The 15,880-nt window shown below is 46.8% G+C and overlaps 1 protein-coding gene across 1 annotated transcript in view; it reads right to left on the bottom strand.

The window, feature by feature from the left end:
• LOC140723592 (NACHT, LRR and PYD domains-containing protein 3-like) overlaps positions 1–9,523 on the bottom strand; it is a 54,100-nt gene extending 44,577 nt beyond the window's left edge. Inside the window, exon 1 of the mRNA XM_073038158.1 lies at positions 9,433–9,523. The gene's annotated coding sequence lies outside the window, so the exon portion shown is untranslated. The remainder of the gene's footprint in view (positions 1–9,432) is intronic.
• Positions 9,524–15,880: the final 6,357 nt, after the last annotated feature.

Genomic DNA, 15,880 nt, shown 5'->3' with positions numbered 1-15,880 from the left:
AGGATGTATTAAGTTCAGGTCTTGGAGTTTACTGATTAGTTTTAAAGGTACTCTGATAATTTTTAATTTGAACTTCCTCAACATCCCTTATGAGGCAAATGACATTGAGCTGCATCTCCAATTCCTTAACACATTCTCTGAGGAGTTGCTGCTTGGTGCACCTGGTGCAGATGTGGTTATCTGGGAGGCTGGAGGTGTTCCCAGAATTTCCAGTAAGTTCTCTTTTTTTTATTTTAAACAATGCACAAACATCAACTGATTTCACAATGCTTGTGATGTTTTGCTGAAATGCAATGCCCATATTCATTAGTTTTCTCTTCATTCCAATACAGTCCATACATCAATGTTCACAACATCCATCCCCAATACCTCCCCACATCACTGTCAATCTCTTACATCTCCTCCTGAGGTGACTTGTCTCTTTTACTGAGGGGCAGTGATCAGACAATTAAAAAAAAACATGCAGCACTCCTTCTTGGGCTGTTACTGAATAACGGCTCACCAAAGATAACGGAAAAAGCAAATAACAAAGCTCTACATCATGTACTGTGAGTTTAATTAAGACCAAGAGTAATGCGGCAACATTCTGTAACAATGAAATTAAAGTTGTAATGGCTCCTTTTACCCTGCCTTGTGTGCATTTAATTCAATCTGTGCTGGTGATTCTTCCTCCGGCTCACTGCCCCAGGGGCGATGGTCCTCTCCCAATCCTGATCCCGCAGACTATCCCAACACAGAATAGAAAGGAAACCACCGCCTGTTTAGGAACAGTCAGCATGCGCAAAGTGATTGCTACATCATCAGTGCAGGGGGTGGCGGGGCTGAAATGAAACCTGCAGATGCTGCAGATCTGCAGTAAAATGAGAGGGGGACACAGGATCCTGTGACTGGTGGAGGGTCTCCCGTGACAATAAACCAGATCCTCATTTTCATTTTGGGGAAATATCAGATAGACTGGGACTTCTGGAGGGAGGCTTAATTGAAGTGTACACATTTTTGAGTAGCTCAGAAAAATAGAAAAGACTAAATTCTCACACAAATGGGTAATATACCCAGAAACTTTGGCTGCATTTCGACCGGTGGGAAGAGTGGAATGGAGTCAGGAGAAATATTCCCCGCCCACAATGAAAGGACATGTCAGATGTAGATCTCACAGCCTTGTCCAAACGGGCAAAAGATGGGTGTGTTCCCAGCAACACCGCCTCATCCCCACCCCTCCCGAGGAGCAGAATAACAAGGGCTGAGCATCAGTTCATCCAAGGCGGTTTGGGGTGAAGGTCCCACAACCCGGACTGACTCCAGCAGGTTCCGTCCAGGAAGGCAGGCGAAGGCCACCAGTTCGAGTGAGTTAACAGGACTCACTGCCCTGCATCAGACCTCCTCACTCAGGACTGGTTTCAATACTCACCGATGGGAAATTTATGTCTTCCCCATCCCCCAGCTCCCTGCCCGGGGGCATTTTTTTCGATCCCAAAACAGATTCAACAAAGAATACAAAGGAAAACACCGCCCATCCGGGAATGTGAGCATGCGCAAAGTGATCAATGCGTCATCAGAGGGGAGGACTGTCCAGGGTGATCTGCTTTGGGATGGAGTGCCTTCAGTCGGTGCAGTGTCTTGTTGTTTAGGATTTTCATAAACAACAGTTTTATTGATGTAAACTGGAATTGCCAGCAGGATAAACACAGATTGCATCAGGTAACAGAACCCCTCTCATCCCTGGTCTTTGTCTCCTGGGAAACTAAACACTTTGACAATGTCGACTGTAGGTATCCCTTCCTCTCAAAGTGAGTGAATCATTCAGATCACTGATCACTGAGAGCAATTATGGTTTGTTGGTTACTGAAGTTCGCCCTAGGTGGTTTGGATGGAGTTGATGTGGAGTTCGGGGTGTCACAGTGAAGGAACCGGGGCAGCCAAACGCTCTGACCTTGTGACCTCCAGCCTCGGATGGTGCCGCGGGGACCTCCTGCAAAGCGCAGGCGCGGTGCCCACCCCAGCTGTCGCCGGCGGTACTCCTGATCGGGCAGCAGTAAGGAAGGGGCTGATCTCGGGTTTGTGTAAATCGAGGGTGGGTTGCAGTGGGAAGTGTCCTAGGCCGACCTCTGCTTGACAGCCAGAGGCTCCAGGCTCTCCAGTCTTACATCTCATGCCCTCCACCTCTTCAATAACTTCCAGTTCCCCGGTCCTGAGCACCTCATTTTCACTATGGATGTCCAATCCTTATGCACTTCCATTCATCAAGAAGGCCTCAAAGCCCTCCGCTACTTTCTGGACAATAGACCTCACCAATTTCCCACCACCACCACACTCCTCCAGTTGGTGGAACTGGTACTCACACAATAACTTCTCTTTTGGCTCTTCCCACTTTCTTCAGATCAAGGGTTCAGCTATGGGCACTCGCATGGGCCCCAGCTATGCCTGCCTCTTCGTGGGTTATGTGGAACAGTCTATGCTTCAAATCTATACTGGTACTGCTCCCCAACTTTTCCTTCGCTACATTGACCACTAAATTAATGCTGCTTCCTGCACCCAGGCTGAGCTCATCAATTTCATCTACTTTGCCTCTAACTTTCACCCAGCCCTCAAATTCATTTAGTCCATTTCGGACATTTCTCTCCCCTTTCTCGATCCTCGGTCTCCATCTCTGGAGACAGACTGTCCACTGACATCTTCTATAAACCCAATGACTCCCATAACTACCTTGATTATACCCCTTCCCACCCTGCCAAATGTAAAAATGCTATTCCCTGTTCCCAGTTCCTCTGTCTCCGCCGCATCTGCTCCCAGGATGAGGCTTTCCATTCCAGGACATCTCAAATGCCCTCTTTCTTCAAAGATCGCGGTTTCACTTCTGCCAACATCAATGATGTCCTCACCAACACCTCCTCCATTTCCCGCACTTCGGCCCTCACCCCATCTTCTCGTCACCACAACAGGGACCAAGTTCCCCTTGTCCTCAACTACCACCCCGTCAGCCTCTGGATCCAGCACATTATCCTCCGCAACTTCCTCCACCTTCAACAGGACCCCACCACTAAGCACATCTTTCCCTCTCTACCCCTCTCTGCTTTTCGCAGGGATCGTTCGCTCCGTGACTCCCTGGTCCACACGACCCTCCCCACAGATCTCCCACCTGGTACTTATCCCTGCAAGCGTAAGTGCTACACCTGTCCTTACACCTCCTCTCTTACCACCATTCAGGGCCCCAAACAGTCCTTCCAGGTGAGGCAACAATTCACTGGTGAGTCTGTTGGGGTCATCTATTGCACCCGGTGCTCCCGGTGCGGCTCCTCCACATCGGTGATAGCCAACGCAGATTGGGGGTTCGCTTCGCCAAGCACCTCCGCTCTGTCTGCCACAACAGACAGGATCTCCCGGTTGCCACCCACTTCAACTCTGCTTCACATTCCCATTCTGGTATGTCCACACATGGCCTCCTCTACTGCCATGATGAGGCTAAACTCAGGTTGGAGGAGCAACACCTCATATACCGTCTGGGTAGTCTCCAGCCCCTTGGTATGAACATCGGATTCTCCAACTTCCTGTAATTCCCATCCCAGTTTGACTCTGTCCCCTTGTCCAGCTGCCTATCACTCCCTCATGGTTCCACCTCCTTCTACTGCCCAGTGTGCTATTCCCTATTCCTTCTTCACCTTTCCTGCCTATCCCTTCCCTGCTTTCCCTCCCCCACCCATTTATCTTTCCACTTCCTGGTTTTTCACCTGGCATCTACTAGCCTTCTCCTTCCCACCCTCCCCCCACCATCTTAATAGGGCCTCTGTCTGCTCCCTCTTCAGTCCTGATGAAGGGTTCTGGCCCGAACTGTTGACTGCTCGTTTCCACGGATGCTGCTCGACCTGCTGAGTTCATCCAGCTTGTTTGTACGTGTTGCTTTGACTCCAGCATCTGAAACATCAAGTGAGAAACAGCAGGAGGTGGCCATTCAGCCCCTCCTACCAACAACAAGATGGCAGCTGCTCTCCCATCTCAGCCATATTTCTGCCGGATCCTCATTTCCTCGATCCCTTCGGTCTCCACACATCTGTCGACCTCATTTTTATGTGAGGACGATTGCAGAGTCTTCACCGCCCTCTGTGGTGGGGATTTACAGACATTCACCACCCTCTAAGTGGAGACATCTCCCCACATCTCAGTCTCGGACAGTCCACCCCACCCCCTTTTTCAGAACCTGGGATCATGGTTCAACCAGTAATTATGTTGTGCATTTCAATGTGTTCACCTCTCAGTTCTCAAATCTCTAAATGAAGGTGTTTTTGCATTTGATCTTTCTTCAAATGACGACCCCACCATGCCAGGGATCAGTTTGGTGAATCTTCATTGCATTCTCTGTAACAAATACTCTCTAACCTCTTTGTTAATCCTCTATGGAATTAATTTCCATCTTCTGCAGCCCCGTGTTGCCCCAACTACTCACCTCCCACTCCTGTCACTATTTCAACCTTCTCACCTCCCCCCTCACCTGTATCCACCTCTCACTCCCCAGCTCCTGCCTCATCCCCAGCCCTCACCTCTTTTCTCTGACTATTTCCCATCCACTCTCAGTCCAGAGGGAGGGTCTCGGCCCAAAATGTTGATGGTCCATTTCCCTCCACAGATGCTGCCCGGCCCACTGAGTTCCTCCGGCAGTTTGTCCTTTGGTCCGTATAACCCGTGTTAGCATGAGGAGCCAGATTTTACATCATATCCCAGGTATAATATCAACCAAACCAAAATAATTGTTAAGGTCATTTTCACTCTTATACCCAATAACTCTTACAATAAATACAATGTACCTTTGACCTCCCTCCCTACCCACTGCACCTCAGTCCCTCTCAATTTAAACACACTCAGGATTTTGGTTTGTCCTACAGAAGTGGGTGATCTCACATTTCCCACATTGGGCTCCAGCTGACCTGTTGTTCCCACTCACTCCTTTTGCCTCCATTACCCCGAAACCTTTTGACAAGAAACACAGAACATAGAACAGTACAGCACAGGAACAGGCCCTCAATGCTGTGCTCAATCTATTCAATTAATGAAATGGCCAACTAAACTAATCTCTTCTGCCAGAACAATGTCCATATCCTTCCATTTTCCTCACATTCATGTGCTGATCTAAATATCTCTTAAAAGTCCCCAGTCTATCTGCCACTAGCATCACCCCAGGCAAGTTCAAGTTACACTCTCACTATAAATGCATGGCATCTTGTATTGGACATTTCTACCCCGGGTAAAAGGATATTCTGTGTCTACTCTATCTATGTGTCTCATAACCTTATGAATCTCAATCATCTCACCCTGGCCTGCGCCACTCCGGAGAAAACAACCCAAGCTTGTCCAACCTCTCGTAATAGCTCATGCCCTCTAATCCAGGCAATATCCTGGTAAACCTCTCCTGCACTCCTTCCAGGGCCATTGACATCCTTCCTGGAATGAGACAACCAGAACTGTATGAAATACTTTAGATGTGCCTAACTCGTGTTTTATAAGTTATGCAACATAACTTCCTGAATTTTGAATGTAATATCTTCACTAATAGACAAGCATGCCAATTGCCTTCTTAACCACCCTGTTAATCTGTGTAGCCACTTTCAGGGTGTGATGAACTTGGTTTCTGAGATCCCTCTGCCAATTGACACTGTTAACGGTCTTGTATTTAACAGTGTATTATCTCTATAATTGACCTACTGAGCTGCCAAGATGATCATCACTAATCAAATCTCACTTAGTTGTCTCACGTACTGTTGAATTTATTGTCAAGTGTGCATGTACAGGAAGGTACAGGTACAGAGAAACACTGATTTGCAGAAGCATCACAGGCAAGTACATTCAGATAACTCAGAACAGAAATTATACAGTTCTGTATCATTATCAATATAGAAATACAAGTTTTATGTCATTACCAATATACAAATATGTATGCTCTGTCAATAATCAAAAATACACATTTTGTGTCAATAACAATGTGTAAATATACTTTTTTTCCCCAAGAGCAGACTTGGAAATGTCGAATTTGGTCTCTCAGCCAAATTGTTGACACAGTTTGGGAACAACTGGGCTCTAAGTACTGGTCCCTAGAACACACACTGGGACATCCTGCAGGCCCAAGAAGGGTCTGGTTATTCTTTTCTTTAAACACACAGACAACAAGAAAGGAACAGGCCGCTCAGCCCATCCTGTCATTCAGAAAGACCCAACACTGGTCCATCCTTGCCCCCAACACCACTTCAGTCCACTTTGCCCAGACCATTGGCCCCACTTGCAGCTCAACAGTCTGCCAGTGTTTGACCCGAAAAGTGGTGAATTTCTCTGCTCGACACCACTGTGGACTCAGACATTTCCACAGACGAGCCCTGCATGTCCGTTCCCCAATGTGAATGGGCTATTTCCCCCATCCTGCTCCCTCTCTGGATTGATAATAACTTTCCTACAGTAGCGTGAACACAACTATACATAATACTCTGCGCAGCCACACCAGCTATTTATATGACTATAATATATTGTCCACAATCCAAAATGCAATGCCCTAACTGATGAAGGCCAGAATGATTAAAGACTTCGTTTCCAGCCTCTATACTTGCACGTCCACTTTCAGTGAACTGTGCAATTGTACTCCCAGGTCACTCTGTTCCACGACACTCCATGCCCTCCCATTCACTATACCAGTCCCACTCTGGTCTGACTGTCCAAAATGCACCATCTTTTACTTGCCCACATGGAAAACCATTTGTCATTCCTCAGTCCATCTCCATAACAGACCCAAGGTCCCTTTGAAATACAAAGTAACCTGTTGCAATATAAAGCAGACTCCCGAATTTTGTGTCAAACTTGCTAACCATGCTACGTACATTCATATACAAACCAATGGCATGAATAATGAATTACAAAGGTCTCAATTGTGACACACGCATTTCAATCATCACAGGCCTCCACTCGCTAGATCCATCTTCAACCATCACCCTCTGCTTCCTGTCATCGAGCCCGGTCTGAATCCACCTCTTCAGTTCCCCATGAGTCCCATGTCAACTAATCTTCCAGATCAGCTGCCATGTGGAATCTTGTTACAGACTTTAGCAAAGTCCATACAGACAACATCACTGCCCAACTTCACCTATCCCCATAGTTACCTCTTCAAAAATCTCCAGAATACTTGAGAGGCTTGACGTCCCTCTGGGTGGTGTAGTTGGTGATTTCCCCATAACCAACGTCTAACCACCCGAGACTTCAGCTTCACTGCAGACTCAGGAAGTTCTGATCCCAGCTGCAGAATTACCAACCTGTATACTGTCAGTTCCATATCCTCAGAGTCACCAGATGAATATTACAGTATAACCCACATACAGACTCCTCTCGGATGTTTTGATGTTTGTAGAGTTATCTATCTGGACTGAAGCCCGTATACTGACAGTTCTATATTCACAGAGACTCCATCCCAATATTATAACCCACACACAGACTCTCCTAGGATGCTCTGGCATTGTCAATTTGCTGTTGTGTTCCTACCATTTCCTATTCACAGACTAAGGTAGAACTGGAACCTAATGACTCTCTGCCTTGGCCAGTGCTCAGGCTGGTTCTCTGGTCTGTAGATTGTGAGAGGATGCAGACACACTTCAGCTTGTATCAGCAGCTAAACTGAGCACGTTTGATCACTATATCATTGCTGTGTGGGATCTCACCCTGCAGAATTGGCTTCCATGTTTCTCCACAGTGTAGCAGGAACAAAGCAGTTTTAGTGAAAAATCACAAAATAGAAAACTCTGGGAACTCAGTACTTCAGGCTACATCTATGAAAGGAGAAATTGTGGAAGACCCAGTTTCAGAAATGGGACTGTCCAAGATCCTGCCAGATCAGCTGAGTGATTCCAGTATATCCTCCTTGCTTTACATTTCCTACAAAATTAGTTTTTTGTGTCTACTTCAATGCACATATATTATTTGGTTGCAAAATGTTTGGGGCACCCCAAACTGTTCAACAGATTTCTGTAAATGCCACCTCACCCCACCCCAGCAATTTGTCAGTTTTCAGTTCCTTCTAACCCTGATGTAAACACATCCCATACAGTAAATGCTCACAGCATCCTTTCCTCCCACTGTCATTCTGTTGCATTTGTTCCTGAGGCCACTGTCTGTACGCTGAGAGGTGGTGAACACAGAGGGATAAAATGTGCAACTCTTCTTCCAGCTCTGGCTGGCTGTTACCCTGGAAACGGAGGAAGTAACTCACCAAAAATAAATGGAAAAGGAAACACTGGAGCTCATAACATATTATATTGAAATTGTTATGACAAAGATTAACACTGCAATATTTTGTAACAGTGAAGCTAAAACTCAAATGGCTGTGTTTACCCTGCCATGTTCTGTACCAATGTAACCTCAATTAACAAAAAATAATACACAATTCCTGGAAAACAGTGAGGTGAAACAGGAATAACTATAGACAATAGACAGTAGGTGCAGGAGTAGACCTTTAGCCAGCACCGCCATTCAATGTGATCATTGCTGATCACACACAATCAGTACCCCGTTCCTGCCCTCTCCCCATATCCCTTGACTCCGCTATCTTCTACTTCACAATGAAAACAAAGGTTAGAAGAAAGATTGCTGATAGATATCATTGAGCTGATGGGATACAGTCTGGACAAGACTGAACAGGATGGGCAGGGAACGAGCAGATCGAATCAGGTAGGAAAAGGGATCAAGAACAATCCCTGATGGTCCTCCAGCAAAACACAGGTACTGAAGTAATAGTACACACTACTGTAGAAATGATTCTAAAATGACAACAGTAGATCAAATAAGAACTTTAGCATCACCAAATTTCATCAACACACCATAAAACGTATCCCATCCGGATACCTCACACCTTCGTACAGCTACTTTCTTCTGTTGGCTTCCAGAAACAGCAGAGAACTGAACACAGCTGAACACATCATGGAAACCAGCCTCCCCATGGACTCGCTCTATACTTCCCGCAGCCTCAGTAAATCAGGCAACATAATCATCACTAATCAAACCTCACTGAGTTCTCTCAGGTCCTGTTGAATTTATTGCCAAGTGCACAAGTACGGGAAGGTACGGGGACAGAGAAACACTGATTTGTGGCAGCATCACAGGCAAGTACATTCAGTTAACACACGGAACACAAATCTCTGTCAATAACAATATGGAAATATGTTTACGTCATCCTGCTAACAGGACCAGAACAACTGGGGCTGAGCGGTGGCTCATCTCAGACGGTTCGGTGTGAAGGTCTCACAACCCGGACCGACCCCGGCAGATTCTGTGAAGGAAGCGAGGCGAGGCCGCCAGTTCGGGAAAGTTCATCCCGTCCCCGTTTCTCTCTCCCTCCCCACCCCCACCTTTTATTCTCCAGTTCTCTTGTTTGAATTCGGGACCTCCCCGCTCCGGACCTGTTTCAATACTCACCGAAAGGAAATTGTTGGTGTCGCCCCGCAGAGTATAATCCGTCCCCGGCTTCCTGCCCTAAGGGGCGAGGGTGGGAATGGAAACCCGATCCCGATCCCGATCCCACCGCCAACCCGCTTCAACAAAGAACGAAAAACAACACCGCCCTTCCCATTCTGAGCATGCGCGATGTCGCCAGCCCGTCACCAGGTAAGTGGGCGGGGTGACGGAACGAAGCTGCAGATCCACAAACCTGCCTGTGCAGGTAGACCCATTGTCTCAGATTGCTCCTGCCCCACCCAACTCATTTCTGCATACCTTGACGCTGTCTTATCCTCCCTTGTTCAATCCCTTCCCACCTATGTTCGTGACACTTCTCACGCTTTGAATTTTTTCAATGATTTAGTTCCCTCGCCCCCACCGCCTTATTTTCTCCATGGACGTCCAGTCCCTCTATACCTCCATCCCCCACCTGGACGGTCTCAAAGCTCTCCGCTTCCTTTTGCATTCCAGACCTAAACAATTCCCCTCTACCACCATTCTCCTCTGTCCAGCGGAATTAGTTCTTACTCTCAATAATTTCTCCTTTGGCTCCTCCCACTTCCTCCAAACCAAAGGTGTAGCCATGGGCACCCGCATGGGTCCCAGTTATGCCTGCCTTTTTGTTGGCTTTGTGGAACAGTCCATGTTCCAAGTCTTTACGGGTATCCATCCCCCTCTCTTCCTTCGCTACATCGACGACTGCATTGGCGCTGCCTCCTGTTCGCATGCTGAGCTCGTTGACTTCATTAACTTTGCCTCCAACTTTCACCCTGCCCTCAAATTTACCTGGTCCATTTCCGGCACCTCCCACCCCTTTCTTGATATTTCTGTCTCCATTTCTGGAGACGGCCTATCTACTGATATCTACTATAAGCCTACAGACTCTCACAGCTACCTGGACTATTATTCTTCCCACCCTGTCTCTTGCAAAAATGTTATCCCCTTCTCACAATTCCTCCGTCTCCGCCGCATCTGCTCTCAGGATGAGGCTTTTCATTCCAGGACGAAGGAGATGTTTCCCTTTTTTAAACAAAGGGGCTTTGACGGTGGTGTCTGATAAGAGGATGCTGTCCAAGTTGCATGCCATCTTGGACAATGACTCCCATCCTCTCCATAATGTACTGATTAGGCACAGGATTACATTCAGCCAGAGGCTCATTCCACCGAGATGTAACACTGAGCGTCATAGGAAGTCATTCCTACCTGTGGTCCTCAAGCATTACAACTCCTCCCTCGGAGTGTCAGACACCCAGAGCCAATAGGCGGGCCCTGGACTTACTTCAACTTGGCGTGATTAATTTATTATTATTTAATTATTTATGGTTTTATATCGCAATATTTCTTCACTATTCTTGGTGGTGCGTCTGTAACGAAACCCAATTTCCCTCGGGATCAATAAAGTATGTCTGTCTGTCTGTCATCACCTCTGCTCTGAAATGCATCTCTCCCATTTCCCGCACATCTGCCCTCACCCCATCTGCCCACCACCCGACTCGGGATAGGGTTCCCCTTGTCCTCACCCACCACCCCACCAGCCTCCGGTCCAACGTATAATTCTCCGTAATTTCCACCACCTCCGACGGGATCCCACTACCAAGCACATCTTTCCCTCCACATTCCCTTTCTGCTTTCCGCAGGGATCGCTCCCGATGCGACTCCCTTGTCCCCCCATCCCTTCCCACCGATCTCCCTCCCCACCGATCTCCCTCCTGGCACTTATCATTGTAAGCAGAACAAGTGCTACACCTGCCCTTACACTTCCTCTCTCACCACCATTCAGGGCCCCAGACAGTCCTTCCAGGTGAGGCGACACTTCACCTGTGAGTCGACTGGTGTGGTATAATGCGTCCAGTGATCCCGGTGTGGCCTTTGGTGAGACCCGACGCAGACTGGGAGACCATTTCGCTGAACACCTATGCTCTGTCTGCCAAGGAAAGCAGGATCTCCCAGTGGCCACACATTTCAATTCCACGTCCCATTCCCATTCTGATATGTCTATCCATGGCCTCCTGTACTGTCAAGATGAAGCCACACTCAGGTTGGGGGAACAACACCTTATATACCGGCTGGGTAGCCTCCAACCTGATGGCATGAACATTGACTTCTCTAACTTCTGTTAATGCCCCTCCTCTCCTTCTTACCCCATCCCTGATATATTTAGTTTTTTTCCAACCCTCCTTTTTTTCTCTTTCTGCCCGTCACTCTGCCTGTCCTCCATCTCCCTCTGGTGCCCCCTCCCTCTTTCTTTCTCCCGAAGCCTCCCGTCCCATGAACCTTTCCCTTCTCCAGCTCTGTATCCCTTTTGCCAATCACCTTTCCAGCTCTTAGCTTCACCCCACCCCCTCCGGTCTTCTTCTATCATTTCGCATTTTTCCCTCCCCTCGTACTTTCAAATCTCTTACTATCTTTCCTTTCAGTTAGTCCTGAAGGGTCTCGGCCCGAAACGTCGACAGTGCTTCTCCCTATAGATGCTGCCTGGCCTGCTGTGTTCCACCAGCATTTTGTGTGTGCTGCAGATGCTGCGGATCCGCGGTAAAACAGGATCACGTGACCGGTGGAGGGTCTCTCACGTGACCTGGTGACTCCGCTCCTCGCCCCTCACACTCCGCCCGATCTCCCCACCACATTTCCCATGTTATTCCATATTTACACCAGGTACATGTTTAACATTTTCCCTCCGTATATTCCCGTGCCATCCCTCCACCTCCCTGGGTTAGGGGTTACGAGTTTGAATTCCATTCCGGTCCGACTAACATTTTAGATCCAAAATAGAATTGTGCAGGTTTCATGTAAATCAGTCTATGTTTATAAACATTAATTTCTATTCACATTCCCCCGGCCTTACTGGACGGGAACACTTAAACATCAACTGAAAAACAGCAGGAGGGGGCCATTCAGCCCCTCTAACTATCAACAAGATGGCGGCTGCCCTCCCATCTCAGCCAGATGTTTTTGCCCGATCCGCATTTCCTCGATCCTTTCGGTCTCCACACATCTGCCAGCCTCTGTTTTATGTGAAGAAGATCACTGAGACTTCACCGCCCTCTGTGGTGGGGATGTACAGACATTCACCACCCTCGGAGTGGAGACATTTCCCCTCATCTCAGTCCCGGACAGTCCATCCCTGTTTCAAAGACTGGGATCCCTAGTTCAACCGGTAATAATGTTGTGCATTTCAATGAGTTCACCTCTCAGTCCTCGATTCTCTAAATGAAAGGCTTATCGCATTTGATCTTTCTTCATATGATGACAGACCACCCCAGGGATCAGTTAGGTGAAGCTTCATTGCACTCTCGATAACAAATACTCTCTAACCTCTTTGTTCATCCTCTGTGGAATTAATTTCCATCTTCTGCAGCCCCGTGTTGCCCCAACCACTCACCTCCCACCCTTGTCACTATTTCCACCTTCCCACCTCCCCCTCACCTGGATCCACCTCTCACTCCCCAACTCTTGCCCCATCCCCACCCCTCACCTCTTTTCTCTGACTTTTCCATATAACCATATAACAATCACAGCACGGAAACAGGCCATTCCGGCCCTCCTAGTCCGTGCCGAACTCTTAATCTCTCCTAGTCCCACCTACCCGCATTCAGCCCATAACCCTCCACTACTTTCCTGTCCATATACCTATCCAATTTTACCTTAAATGACACAACTGAACTGGCCTCTACTACTTCTACATGAAGCTCATTCCACACAGCTATCACTCTCTGAGTAAAGAAATACCCCCTCGTGTTTCCCTTAAACTTTTGCCCCCTAACTGTCAAATCATGTCCTCTCGTTTGAATCTCCCCTACTCTCAATGGAAACAGCCTGTTCACGTCAACTCTATCTATCCCTCTCAACATTTTAAATACCTCGATCAAATGAATAGAGATCTAACTTGTTCAACCTTTCTCTGTAACTTAAGTGCTGAAACCCAGGTAACATCCTAGTAAATCGTCTCTGCACTCTCTCTAATTTATTGATATCTTTCCTATAATTCGGTGACCAGAACTGTACACAATATTCCAAATTTGGCCTTACCAATGCCTTGTACAATTTTAACATTACATCCCAACTTCTATACTCAATGCTCTGATTTATAAAGGCCAGCGTTCCAAAAGCCTTCTTCACCACCCTATCCACATGAGACTCCACCTTCAAGGAACTATGCACTGTTATTCCTAGATCTCTCTGTTCCACTGCATTCCTCAATGCCCTACCATTTACCCTGTATGTTCTATTTGGACTATTCCTGCCAAAATGTAGAACCTCACACTTCTCAGCATTAAACTCCATCTGCCAACGTTCAGCCCATTCTTTAACCGGCATAAATCTTCCTGCAAGCTTTGAAAACCCACCTCATTATCCACAACACCTCCTACCTTGGTATCATCAGCATACTTACTAATCCAATTTACCACCCCATCATCCAGATCATTTATGTATATTACAAACAACATTGGGCCCAAAACAGATCGCTGAGGCACCCCGCTAGTCACCGGCCTCCATCCCGATAAACAATTATCCACCACTACTCTCTGGCATCTCCCATCTAGCCACTGTTGAATCCATTTTATTACTCCAGCATTAATACCTAACGACTGAACCTTCTTAATTAACCTTCCATGTCGAACTTTGTCAAAGGCCTTGCTGAAGTCCATATAGACTACATCCACTGCCTTAACCTCGTCAACATTCCTCGTATCTACTTCAAAAAATTCAATAAGGATTGTCAAACATGACCTTCCACGCACAAATCCATGCTGGCTACTCCTAATCAGATCCTGTCTATCCAGATAATTATAAATACTATCTCTAAGAATACTTTCCATTAATTTACCCACCACTGATGTCAAACTGACAGGTCTATAATTGCCAGGCTTACTTCTAGAACCCCTTTTAAACAATAGAACCACATGAGCAATACGCCAATCCTCCAGCACAATCCCCGTTTCTAATGACATCTGAAAGATCTCCGTCAGAGCTCCTGCTATCTCTACACAAACTTCCCTCAAGGTCCTGGGGAGTATCCTGTCAGGACCCGGAGATTTATCCACTTTTAAATTTCTTAAAAGCGCCAGTACTTCCACCTCTTTAATTGTCATAGGTTCCATAACTTCCTTACTTGTTACCCACACCTTACACCATTCAATATCCTTCTCCTTAGTGAATACCGAAGAGAAGAAATCGTTCAAAATCTCTCCCATCTCCCTCGGCTCCTCACATAGCTGACCACCCTGATTCTCTAAGGGACCAATTTTATCCCTCACTATCCTCTTGCTTTTAATATAACTGTAGAAGCCTTTCGGATTTACTTCCACCTTATTTGCCAAACCAAACTCGTAACTTCTTTTAGCTTTTCTAATCTCTTCCTTAAGTTTCCTTTTACATTCTTTATATTCCTCGAGCAATTCCTTTACTCCATGCTGCCTATATCTATAGATAGATAGATAGATAGATAGATACTTTATTCATCCCCATGGGGAAATTCAACATTTTTTTCCAATGTCCCATACACTTGTTGTAGCAAAAACTCATTACATACAATACTTAACTCAGTAATAATATGATATGCATCTAAATCACTAACTCAAAAAGCATTAATAATAGCTTTAAAAAAAGTTCTTAAGTCCTGGCAGTTGAATTGTAAAGCCTAATGGCATTGGGGAGTATTGACCTCTTCATCCTGTCTGAGGAGCATTGCATCGACAGTAACCTGTCGCTGAAACTGCTTCTCTGTCTCTGGATGGTGCTATGTAGAGGATGTTCAGGGTTTTCCATAATTGACCGTAGCCTACTCAGCGCCCTTCGCTCAGCTACCGATGTTAAACTCTCCAGTACTTTGCCCACGACAGAGCCCGCCTTCCTTATCAGCTTATTAAGACGTGAGGCGTCCTTCTTAATGCTTCCTCCCCAACACGCCACCACAAAGAAGAGGGCGCTCTCAACAACTGACCTATAGAACATCTTCAGCATCTCACTGCAGACATTGAATGACGCCAACCTTCTAAGGAAGTACAGTCGACTCTGTGCCTTCCTGCACAAGGCATCTGTGTTGGCAGTCCAGTCTAGCTTCTCGTCCAACTGTACTCCCAGATACTTGTAGGTCTTAACCTGCTCCACACATTCTCCATTAATGATCACTGGCTCCATATGAGGCCTAGATCTCCTAAAGTCCACCACCATCTCCTTGGTCTTGGTGACATTGAGACGCAGGTAGTTTGAGTTGCACCATATCACAAAGTCCTGTATCAGTTTCCTATACTCCTCCTCCTGTCCATTCCTGACACACCCCACTATGGCCGTGTCATCAGCGAACTTCTGCACATGGCAGGACTCCGAGTTATATTGGAAGTCAGATGTGTACAGGGTGAACAGGACCGGAGAGAGTACGGTTCCCTGTGGCGCTCCTGTGCTGCTGACCACTGTGTCAGACCTA

Source organism: Hemitrygon akajei, unplaced genomic scaffold (genome assembly GCF_048418815.1).
Source record: "Hemitrygon akajei unplaced genomic scaffold, sHemAka1.3 Scf000120, whole genome shotgun sequence".
In the NCBI taxonomy this organism is placed as follows: Eukaryota; Metazoa; Chordata; class Chondrichthyes; order Myliobatiformes; family Dasyatidae; genus Hemitrygon; species Hemitrygon akajei.
This window is presented reverse-complemented; position numbering and strand designations above follow the sequence as displayed.